This window comes from Ictidomys tridecemlineatus, chromosome 1, assembly GCF_052094955.1.
Source record: "Ictidomys tridecemlineatus isolate mIctTri1 chromosome 1, mIctTri1.hap1, whole genome shotgun sequence".
In the NCBI taxonomy this organism is placed as follows: Eukaryota; Metazoa; Chordata; class Mammalia; order Rodentia; family Sciuridae; genus Ictidomys; species Ictidomys tridecemlineatus.
Genome location: NC_135477.1, coordinates 97,126,632 through 97,139,263, shown reverse-complemented (window position 1 = coordinate 97,139,263; position 12,632 = coordinate 97,126,632). Strand labels below are relative to the sequence as shown.

The 12,632-nt window shown below is 35.0% G+C and overlaps 1 long non-coding RNA gene across 3 annotated transcripts in view; it reads right to left on the bottom strand.

Moving 5' to 3' along the window:
• The window catches only part of LOC106145140 (uncharacterized), a 159,383-nt gene that overhangs the window by 121,629 nt on the left and 25,122 nt on the right, over positions 1 to 12,632 (bottom strand). For all 3 annotated transcript variants that reach the window (XR_013437150.1, XR_013437148.1, XR_013437146.1), the window contains one exon: positions 3,088 to 3,141. This is a non-coding gene — a long non-coding RNA (uncharacterized LOC106145140). The remainder of the gene's footprint in view (positions 1 to 3,087; positions 3,142 to 12,632) is intronic.

The window sequence follows — 12,632 nt, the reverse complement described above, 5'->3', positions numbered from 1 at the left end:
AATAACAGCAAAATAGGAAAAAATATCCAAAACAACTACTTGAAGGCATGGGAATATGACTGAGAGTAATCAAATACAGAAGGGAGACAAATTCATTGATAAAAATAATTCCTCTTTTTTGTGGTATTGTTGTTTACTATTATTTGCCAGATGGTGCCATGCTAGATAATAGAAAATTGGACCAAAAACTGTAGAGTTTTTTGGCTTAAAGAACTAATATTCAATTAACCAAAAAATTGTAAGTAGACACAGAGGAATTACAAGAAGGTAATAGGGAAAAAGAAGGTAAATAATAAAGTGATAGTTAAATAGAACCAGACTAATAGTTACATTAAATATAAATTGATTAAATACTCCAGCTAAAAGGCAACTTTTCTTCTGAATGAATAAGAAATCAAGACTTAATGATGTGCTGTCAAAAGGGAATTCATTTTAAATATAAAACAGAATTAGCTGGGCGTGGTGGCCCACACCTGTAGTCCCAGTGGCTTTGGAGGTAGGAGGGTTCCAAGTTTGAGGCCAGCCTCAGCAATTTAGCAAGGCCCTGAACAATTTAATGAGACCCTGTCTTAAAATTTAAAAAATAAAAAGGCTGGGAATCTAGCTCAGTAGTAGAGCACCTCTGGGTTCAATCCCCATTATCTCCCCTCTCCAAAAAAAAACACCAAATAAACAAACAAACAAACAGAATTCATGGCATAAGGAGATTCTTATAAGATAATCAGGATATTGATTGTAAATATGTCAACAATTACATATTTTTTAAAAAGTAGTCAGTATGTCTAAATACTTACAGTGATTGTATTTGATAAAATTTAGAACTTTTTTTCTGGTGCTGGGGCTTGAACACAAGGCCTTGTGAATGTTAGGCAAGTATTCTCTCACTGGATTATACTCAAATTTGAGACTTCAAATATCCACTTTGGAATATCCATTTGGAATATCCATTCTTTTTATGCACATATAATATGCTCAATAAAATATATTATATGCTGAGTCATAAAACAAGTTCTTATAATTCTTAAGACTAAAGTTTTGCAAACTATGTTCTGTGGTCATAATAAAATTAAGTTATAAATTATAAATAAACATAAGTTATTTTTAGAAATTCATGTATTTGAATTAACCTTGCACTCTAACTCAGTGGGCCAAAAAAGAAATAATAACTAAGAAAGAGAGAGAGAGAGAAATAAAGATATCACAATGAAAGTTAGAAAATATTTTTTCTAAAATAAATACAATTTTATTTGCTAACTATACATGAAGAAAGCCAAAGAGAGGAAGAGAAAACAGGTAAAGGAACTACATCATATATCAGTAAATAAATCCTTAACAATCAGAAAGAAATTTGCAGAGAGGTTCATGTGTCTTCCATATGTTCACAAAAAGGGGTTTCCTATATAGTTTCTGGCACTTTCAAATTTTTAAGTAAATGCTTATTTTATGAATAGGCAAATAAATTAATAAACAAGTAAATATGTGGAAAATTTTTTCACAAGTGGAGTAGTTGACCACCTACCTAAAATTCTATGGAATCTCTTACACATAAAGAGGAACTTATTAGCTATCTCTATAACAATGGATGCCAATTTAACCATATGACCATGGAGAATGTTTGATTCATAAATAGATTTTCATCATCTCACAATTGAATTTAATGACAGAATGTGGCACTTGGGTTGTATGGTGTCTGAACAACCCACTTCCAATGTCTCTGACTCTCTGTATCTGACAGCCCCACATGCATCTATTTACAGATTCTGGATGGTGAAATCCTACTCCTCTTTGTTGTTGATCTCCACCAGATGAGTCTCCATTCTAGAGAAGTTCTCCTTTAGGTGAATTTCTCCTAAATCAATTCTCTTTATTTCAAGATTTTGAGTTAGTAGGAATAAAGTAGCAGTGGGAACAAAATGACTTCCAATTCTTCAGTCTTCCAATTCTTTCATGGCTGAATATTGTCTTGCACATTCCAATTCTGTGTGGACTAGTTCTTTTATATAATTTTTACACTTCTTCAAGAAGCTGAGAATACTTTTTAAATAGGATGATAAAAGTAACAGATAATGAGTTTGCCTTAAGGAAGACAAGTATCAGTGATGAGGCAAGAGGCAACTTGGGAAAACTGGGATTACTTTTGTGAGCTGCAGGAGAGTTTGAGTTGATGTCTTAGGACTCAGGCTCATTTTTGAACCTCACTTCCATCTGAGTACTTTCCAAAGCCATATTGAGAAGAGACCTTTTTCTTTCTTCAGAAAATCTGTATTAACCCTTCCTTAAAACATCTTTTGCATGATGGAGGTCAGCCTGGGCCACTTAGCAACAATTTCAGAGGTTTCAGTCCATAGATAGCCAGATCCATTGCTCTGGGTCCTAGGTGAGGAAAAACATCATGGCAGAAGACTATAGTGGAAGAAAGCACTCAAAACATGGTATCATGAAGTAGAGAGCTAGAAAATATTTCATACTGAACATAGAAAATATACTACATATCAAAATTTATGAGATACAGCTAAAGACTGTTTAGGAGAAAAGTTATAATTCTAAATGCATATATTAGAAAAAAATATAAAAATGGTAACCTAAGTTTCCAAGTTAAGAAGCTAGAAAAAGAAAAGTAAACCCAAAATAAGTGGAAAAGGAAATAATAAAAATAAGAGCAAGAATCAATGAAATCAAAAACAGAAATTGACAAAAATGGTTCTTTGAAAGGATTAACAATAACATTAAAATCCTTAGCAAATAAAAATGTGATGTTATTTTTCTTGATTCTGTAATGTTTGTGGAACTTTCATTTATAAAAAGATTGTAAACTAGTAAAATTTTTTAAAGTTATCTTTTTTAATGATTTCTTTTCATTCTAAATAAACATTTTCTTATTCAATTTTTAAATTTGAAGTTCCAAGTTGTTTTAAAAGAAGATCTCTCCAATTGTACAACCTTTAGGCTATACAAAATTAGATCTTCCCCTGTTCTGAAGTGTTTTCAGTTTTAAAGCTCTACATGTTCACATTTATGGAGTGCTACAGTATGACAATCATTGTGTAAGACAGAGAATATATTAATAGAGATGGGCAGAATTCTTACCCTTGCGGATTTTATGGTTTTTAGGGCTTCCTCAGATCCACCAACACAGAAACTCTAGGGGAAAGGAGAACATTAATAAGTGCTCTAGATAATTCTTATAACTAGGCAAGTATGGGAAATATAAGGAACTTGAATATTCAACTCTCCCTTTTTCCCTGATTTGTTCCTGAATCAATTCTGACCATACATTGTAAGTCTGCAAATTATTTGTTATCTTATAAAGTGATGTGAACCCTATGTCTTTATAGTGCTACAGGCTTTCCTATTTAGAGTCATCATTTTATTCAATAAATATGACAGTTTAGTTAATAAACATTTATTGGAAATCTACGAGCTGTTACTAAAATTATTATAAAATGAAATCTAATGTTAAAACAATTTATGTTCTTGGTTAAATAAAACAGATGATAATTGGTCTCTAAAGATGGTTTCTATGAGTTTTATTCTGGTTTGTGTGGGCATGTTGGTCATACTATCAAGAGGTATATCCTAAATTCCCCTCTTATTAAATCTGGCCTAGAAGACAAAATAATTTGATCTATAGGATTTAGCATAAATGATATCCTGGGACTTCCTCAGCTGCATTGTAGAAGTTTTGCAGTTTCTATGTCTTATCTTGGAATGCTAGACAGACTAAAAAATTCTACTACATTTACTCCACCATGATGTTAAAAATTCCAAGCTAGCCATATGGAGAAACCACAGGGGGAGAGACATTCCTGGCAAGTACCTAGCTGTTTACTATAGGCACCAGTGAAGAATTCTTGGTAGACCAGTGCCAGCTAACATCTGATTACAACCATATGAGAGATGACAAGGGAAATCAACTGGGAGAAAAGAGGGGGAGGAGGAGGAGTCAGGAAAAACTCTCTGAAGGACATGTTTGAGCTAAGTCTTAAAGCATGAGGAAGGAGTAAGTCAAATAGGGAATGTGAAGAACAAAGTGCATTCCAGGAAGAAATGCACCAAAAGCAAGGGCCAGACGTGTGAAACACAAGGTGATACAGATAAATTGATATACTGGTACATGTAATTCAGAATTTACTAAAACATAAAGTTCAGAGTGTCATGAAACAAGATTGGTGAAGTAGTTAGGTGTTGGCCCTTGGATGGTTTTGAATGCCATGTCAAGGATACTAGTTTTGAATACTAGTTTTTGATCCCTATTTCATACTTCTCAAATAGTAGAGGACATGAAACATTAAAAGCTATAGGTTGAACATGATGTATCTTTTTGAAGAGACTATTATCCTCAATGGCGAGTAATTCAATGCAGTATTATTTTTTATATTTAAATAAACAAATATGTGAGTGTGTAGAATGCCATGTTCACTGAATTTTTTATTTACTTATTTAATGTGATACTGGGTATTGAACCCAAGGTCTTGTACCTAATAGGCAAGTGTTCTACCACTGAGTACCATTTCCAGTCCTAAAAGTAGGTTCAAGGTATTTCAAAGCAAAAGGCTACTCTCCTTTTGGTTAGTTCCTCAAAGGTATGACCTTGCCCTCTTTTACAATCATTTCTTTGGGGAAGTCTGACAAAGTGATGAGGAACTACTAAAGGGACAACAACAGATTATCTATTCCCAATTAATTTCAATTGAATTATGTAACCTTTGCCAGCCCCTCACTCAGAGATCAAACCTTGTCTCTTAGATCACTAATTCCTTGGTGTGTGGTAAATTTCCCAGAACCATAAGTTTGTTCCCTTTCTGACCATGAAATGACTACAATGGAGATTTCTATTGCTGCCATTCATCTATTTGATTGAAGTCTTTGAGGCATGACATCAACCTGAATTTGCTAAGTGCTGTGATTTAAATTATGCCATCCTCTGGGGCTAGTTCTTATGGCTAATATTATTTCCCAGACTTAGTCTGCCATTTTCAAACTTTCTCCCTGACAACTGTTGAGTTTCCTTTATGTCTCAAAACAAGCCTTCACAGTACATTTGGTTACAAACAATCTGTATTAATTTAAAGAAACATTTTATAGGAGCATTTAAGTAAACTAAACTATTTCTCCAAGTCTCATTTTGAAAATTTTAATATGAAGCCAAAGTAGAGAATTTCTGAGCCTTAAGTTTAACACATTAAAAATTGCCCTGATCAATGATTTAAATATACTGACAAGGTTAGATCAAGATGAAGTTAACTTATAAAACTGCTTATCTTCTCAGGGGAAAAAAATCCTTAATGAAAAAAAAACAAAACAAATCTTATGACTTAAGAACAAGCATAGGTTCTATGAGCTGAGGTCATGGCTTAGTGGTAGAGAGCTTGCCTAGCATGTGTGAGGCACTGGGTTCGATTCTCAGCACCACATCTAATTAATTAACTTAAAAAAAAATCAAGGATAGGTTCTATTCACAGACCAGAAATTTTAAGGAATTCATGAAAGCACAAAAGAGAAAAGGCAGAAAGGATAACATTAGTACTCAAAAGAGAACTCCAGCAAAAATTGAAAGTGGCTTTGGAGTTTTATGTCCATTTGTTGACTCATTCACATATGTGTTGATTCAGATAATATGTAGAAAGTACCTATTAGGTGTCAGGTACTATTTTAAGCACAGAATAAAACAGTGAACAAATAGTCCATACTTTCATTCAGCTTTCAATATGGCAAGGAAAATAGATAGGACACAAGCAAATAACAAGTAAGTGATATATGTCTAATAATGACAAGTACCAGGAAGAATAAAATAGAGTAAGGAATTATAGCATAAAGTGGGGTCCAAGGATATATTTTCCATGGGATTATTAGAGAAAGCCTCTCTGAGTAGATAATATTTAAATGGAGACCTGAAGGAAGTATGTGACCATGCCAAGCACTCATCTTGGGAAAGAGCATTTTAGGCGGAATGAACAGTAAGTATAAAGACAGACAGGAGTGTGGTTGGTGATTGAGAATACTGAGGAAGTTTTAGGTGACAAAGTAAATCAAGCACTGAGATAAAATGGTAGTTGAATGCCAAGGCCAATGTCTCGGCTTGGCACCAGAATCACGAGGCACTCACAGCTTTGTAGGTTCAAACAGCAATTCTTTATTCCAGCTCTCACACCACCTCCACACAGGTCCAGGGGCAAACGCGTTCTGCCGTCTCCCGCACAATTCACCTACTCCACGAGGCTATCTCCAAATCCCATTTTAATCTCACGAGAACTCAACGGGAACAAGCAGCAGGAACACACTAATCCCAGCAATAATCTTCAACTTCCAACTTCCCTAAAACCCATTATCTTAAACTGGCAACGCCTTAAACTCAAGGAGCCAGTTACTTCCTCAAACCTGATCAGCTCTAAACCCGGATCTGCCTAGGTCCTTGAGCAAGGTCACCTCATTAAAGCATGCATGCAATGTCCCATCAAATGTCCTCTAAGCAGCATGGGGTACGCTTGGCAAGGAAATTTCGATTCGTCATTCCTACTTGGTAATGGCCCTCAGCATCTCCCCCCTTCTGATTAATTAAACAACAAGCAATGTGGCTTAGGACCGTGCCTGGTAGGTTGTCCAATTCAACATATGGTTCTTACCCGTCATCGGATGAACTGACCTCTAGGCGTCAGTCCCCTGTCTTAGGTTGAATCCACTGCAATCAGATCAACCCGCCGCTGACTACCGGTCCAGCATTCAGCCATGCTTGTGGATAGGCCTAAGCACCAGTGGGGGGGTGAGGTTCTTGCCTCACCTCTGTTGGCCCCCAAATTTAACCTTGGTGCCAGTGGGGGGGTGAGGTTCTTGCCTCACCTCTGTTGGCCCCCAAATTTTAGACCATCACTAGTAGAAGGGAGGAAGATACAGAAATGCCACAACACCAAGCCAATTGACGGCTCCTTTGGAAAAATTGCATCACTGGTGACACCATCAGCAAAGATGTCAGCATTACCACAATTAACATGGGGTGCGCTGGCAAGGAAATTGCATCACTGGTGACACCATCAGCAAAAATATGCCAGCAGTACCACAATTCGCTGCACCAGACGATAGTTCACAATGCATGCAACTGATATATAGTCCAGGCAAGTTCTGCAGGCAGTTCAAATCGGAGGAGTCTATCAATATGTCCATTTCCTCCCAAAGTAAATCAAGTCCTTGATTGAGCATTACTTGTTGAGTTATATTCATTGATGCATCAGTTTATACAGTTTACTGTGGTAGCTATCATAGAAGCTGTAGTTTGGTTTTCTTAGTCTTCACCGGCACTGGGATGGAGATGGGAATTCTGGTAATGATGTTAAAGAGACATTATCCTGAATAGAATTATTAAATATAATGAAAAGGAAAAGTGAAAGTAAACAAACAGATCTGTTAATCACCTTTAAAAACAATAGTAAGCAAACAGATCTATTAACCACCCTTGAAAACAATCATTAACAGCTGTTTACCTAATTAGATTAAACCACTTAAATCACGTGAATAAAAAAAAAAAAGAAAATTCGGATCCATTTTTTCATGAGCGCTCCTCATATAAAAATATGGACATACACACATACTGACATGCAACACAAAACAGTGCAGACATAACATACAACACATAAGACAATAATAACGGCCTTGTAGCTTTACCTAGGTAAAATCTCCATTGCAATGTTTAAAAACTCCACAGTCAAAAAATTAAAAACAGTCAAAAAACAAAACTGATCAGAAAAACATTAACCTAGGTTTGTATGAGCTCAAAAAATAAAATAGAACTTTATGATGTGGGAAAAAGCAATAATAAAATAGATATTGAAAAAAGGCACCGTGGTTAATCACTGTCGCAGATGTAAGAATAGCCAAGCTGGAGCTCTGGATATCAGCTGTTATGGATTTCAGTCAAATCATCTTCTTTTTCTGTAGAAATTGTTTTGGTTAACCTCTCTGGAATCCAAATTGGCTGCTGTTCTCCCTGTGGGAACACACAAACGGAACCCGACTCCAGACAAACACTGGGTCAGAAGCTATCCATTGTCCTGTTAGAATTTCTTTCCAAAGTACCTTAGGCTTATGTACATTTTTTGGATACATATGTCTTTCTGCAGCATTAAGTCCTGATGAATCCAAATTTAGAAAGTTTAGAGTAAAAAAGGGTTATTTTAAGTTTATCTTTGGGGGATATATACCCCTTTAAGATCCTTTTAAATTAAAGTCTTTCAAAAGCATTTTGCCTTAGTTTTTAGAATTACTTTAGTCCTTTTAATTTTTTGATGTGGTTTTAAACCATAGTTGTCTTAGCCTTTTGCATTTTCTATCTGAAATACCTTTACTTGACATTTTCAACCATTTTTTATCTTATTTCTATTTTCTACTTTTCTTCTAAGGTTTTTATATTTACCCTTAGTTGCTTTTTTCTCTCCTAGTTTTCTTTTTGTTTCCTATTTTGTGGGTTTAAAATTCTTGTCTTTCTACATCTTTTTTATCTTCCTATATCTTTTTTATCTTTCTACATCTTCTCTCTCTCTTTTTACCTTCCTGTACTTCTGCTTTTGAAGTTTTCCACTTCAAATTTTTAATCTTCTTTATCTAAATCTTTTATCTTATTATCTTCCCATTTTCGTGGGTTATATTTTTTTTTTCTCCGTCATGAAGGCATCTTAACCACCTTCAATTTAACCTTTTAAAGCCTTTTGCAACTTACTTAGACATTTTACAACTTTTTACTTTACCACACAAAGATTATCTCATCTCCCTCTTTTTGGTAATAGTTTGATGAGTAAAGCAATCTTTTTTCCACCATGAAGGTATCTCGACCACCTTCAATTTAACCTTTTAAAGCCTTTCGATTATCATCTATACTGTACTTTTAAATGTACTTTTCACCACCTACAGCTTCACTCTTTTAAACGAGGCTTAGATTCTGTTTAAATCGCTTTAATGTTAGTTTACATGGCTGCCCTTCAACTAAAGGCCTTTTTTTTTTTTTACTCCATTGAGAAGCTTTGTCTCAATCTGCCATGTACAAATACCTTTTTCTTCTTTCTTCCTTTCTCAAGCTTTTAAAGTAAATCTAGTTTCCTCAAAATCTTTTTAAATGGCATTTACAACTTTTTAATTTACCACACAGAGATTATCTCATCTCGAAACATTTATTTAACCTTTAACCTTTTATATTAAAATATATTTCCACATCTTGAACCTTTTTATCCCTTTTTTAACCGTTAACCCTTTTATAAATTCACATTCTGAAACAACCCTTATACAATTTTTGAATTTAGACAAATTACTCCACTTTAATAAGATGAAATATTTTTATGTTTTCTAAGGTACTATTATACTGTAATTGAAACCCAACTGAAACTTCTTATACTCTTTGTATATAAATTACACATGATAGAATCTTAACACTTAGTAACCTTGTTTAGCAAAGACACAGACCAAAGCAATATTAAACTTTTTTTCCATTCATCAATTTATGAAAACACACATAATGTTTAAATATATTACCTTATGGAACTTAATAAGTAAAGAGTACTTGATTTCATATCTAGTGGTTGATATTTTAACACTTTAGCTTTGTAAATTAATCAGATGTCTGTAAAAACCAAGATCTTAGACAAGTATAGTAAACAGAACTAGCCATCTCTTTCTTGTTGAAGAAAAATCCTTCTACAGGATACCATGATGGTCCCATTGATATACTTAATAACCCATCTTTAAAAAGCCATGGGCTACATATTTGTATAGTATCAACATATGCCCTAGCTGTTCTTGGTCTTACTGGGGTGCCTCCTTCCTCTAACAATTTCTCTTCCTCAGAGGCGAACAAATTCAAACCTTGAGTCAACCATTTTCCCCAGTTTGCCTGAGAAAGTTCTAGGAACAGGCAACTTGAAATAAAAACAAAATAAATCAAAACCAGAACACATTGTTTTTTGAAATGGTCACCCATTTTTTTTTCTTTTTTTTGCTCTCCTTCAGGAGCGAGCAAATTCACTTACCCCCAAGCTTCAGACATCCCACGTACAGGCCACCAAAATGCCAAGGTCTATGCCTCGGCTTGGCACCAGAATCACGAGGCACTCACAGCTTTGTAGGTTCAAACAGCAATTCTTTATTCCCGCTCTCACACCACCTCCACACAGGTCCAGGGGCAAACGCGTTCTGCCGTCTCCCGCACAATTCACCTACTCCACGAGGCTATCTCCAAATCCCATTTTAATCTCACGAGAACTCAACGGGAACAAGCAGCAGGAACACACTAATCCCAGCAATAATCTTCAACTTCCAACTTCCCTAAAACCCATTATCTTAAACTGGCAACGCCTTAAACTCAAGGAGCCAGTTACTTCCTCAAACCTGATCAGCTCTAAACCCGGATCTGCCTAGGTCCTTGAGCAAGGTCACCTCATTAAAGCATGCATGCAATGTCCCATCAAATGTCCTCTAAGCAGCATGGGGTACGCTTGGCAAGGAAATTTCGATGCGTCATTCCTACTTGGTAATGGCCCTCAGCAGTTGAAGTTGGAGATGAAGGCTGGGAGAACAGGTCAAGTAAAGTCTGATAATCAGGCCACAAAGGATATAGGAGTTTTTCTAAATGTGAACAATGAGATGCTACAAGAGAGTTTTAGGTGATGGTATGACTTGACTTGCATTTTTTAAAGAATCACACTTGCTTCTATATGGCAAATAGAGAACATGGGGAAGCAAGTACAGAAGGAAAGAATTGAAAAGTGGAAAATGAGTTAGAGGTACAGGGATGATCCAAGCAGAGACGGTGATGGTTTGCTCTTGGGTGTTAGCCATGGAGGTTGTGTGAAAAACAAAAACAAACAAATAACAAAACCCAGAACTTAGGGGTAACTCTAAATAATTACTTAAACTAAGCATAAAATTAATAATAATCTGAAAATAAAATTCCAGATTATCACCAATAATGATAAAAGGCAGTAGTAGAATAAAGGAATCAAAGGAAGTGAAATTGGCTAAAGGAAGGATAAGTTTACTGCTTACTTTTAGATTTTAAGAGAAAAATACATGTAAAATGGGAGTTAAACATATATAAGCAGAATAAAATAAAAGATATGATTTATCAGCTATTAAAACAAGACAGTAAACAAGTTGATTCATTTCATTAAAGGCAAAAATTAAAAAGTAGCAAATAATATAAAATAAAATATCAAGGATAAAACCAATCACAATAATATAAATAATTTCCCCTAGTAAGATAAAGCCTTTGTCTACTTGGGCTTTTAAAAAATCCAGCAATATAGTTTTTAAAAGAGTGAAAGAAAATGGAATTCTTAATATCTGAATCAATAGAAAACTCATTATCAGAATCACCTAGAAAAGGCATTATGTTAGACTCAAGGTATAGACTTTGGGATAAGGGTTTTTTTTTCTTTCTTCAGAAGCCCAAAGTAAAGCAGAGATGTTTTCCATATCTGGGCACCAATACTTGTGATTTCTTCTGAAGAAAGTAATGGAGAATAAAAGATATAGGGTAGAAGGGAGCTTTACTTCCATTTTTTTATCACATACATTTTTGTAACTTCTTGAAGTTAGTTTTTCATGTATTTGTTTTATGGTTATTTTCCCAGTTGAGTATATTGTTCTCTGAAATAGCTAATATGACCAAGGTTCTGAATGAACTGAATATCTATATGGAAAAAGATTAACCCTCTGACCCTTTCCTCACATTACATACAAATTTAAATCACAATGTATCAAAAATAAAAATGTGAAGGATAAAATAATGGAACTTCCAGGAGGAAATAAAAGAATACCTCATGACCTTAAAGTAGGCAATGTTTCCCTTTTTCTTTTTTCTTTTGGAACTGGGGGTTGAACTCGGGGGCACTCAATCACTGAGCCACATCCCCAGACCTATTTTGTATTTTATTGAGAGACAGGGTCTCACTGAGTTGCTTAGTACCTTGCTGTTGCTGAGACTGGTTTTGAACTCATGATCTTCTTGCCTCATCATCCAGAACCAATGAGATTACGGGCATGTGCCACTGTACCAGGCATCTTTTTACTTTGTTGGAAACAGGGCCTCACTAAATTGTTGGGGCTTTCAGTAAATTGCTGAGGCTGGCTTTGAACTTGTGATTTCCTGCTTCACCTCCCAAGTTGCTGGGATCACAGGAATGTGCCACCATGCCCAGCTAAGGTTTTTCTTAAAAATAAAAATACTAACCACGAAAGAAGAGACTGATAAAATAGGCTGCATTAAAATTAAGAACATATTATCATCAAAAGACACCAAAGAAGAGAGTGAAAACTGTCTCTGACTAGGAAAAGAGAAATGTAAAACAACTATTGATAAAGGACTTATACTCAAAATATGTAAAGCATTGCTATAATCAGTTAGAGACAATTCAATGTTTTCCAAAATAGACCAAAGATTTGAGTAGTCCCTTCATAAATGTAGAAGTCTAAATGATCATTACACCTTTGAAAAAGGATTCAATGTCATTATTAATCACGGAAATCCAAATTAAAACCACAAGCAGATAATATTGTACACTAAACTTTTCAAAATCAGGCACAACTATTCTTGAAATTTCTGGTAAGTTATAAATTGTCACAATCCCTCTCTTCCTACTATTTTTATCTTCCCT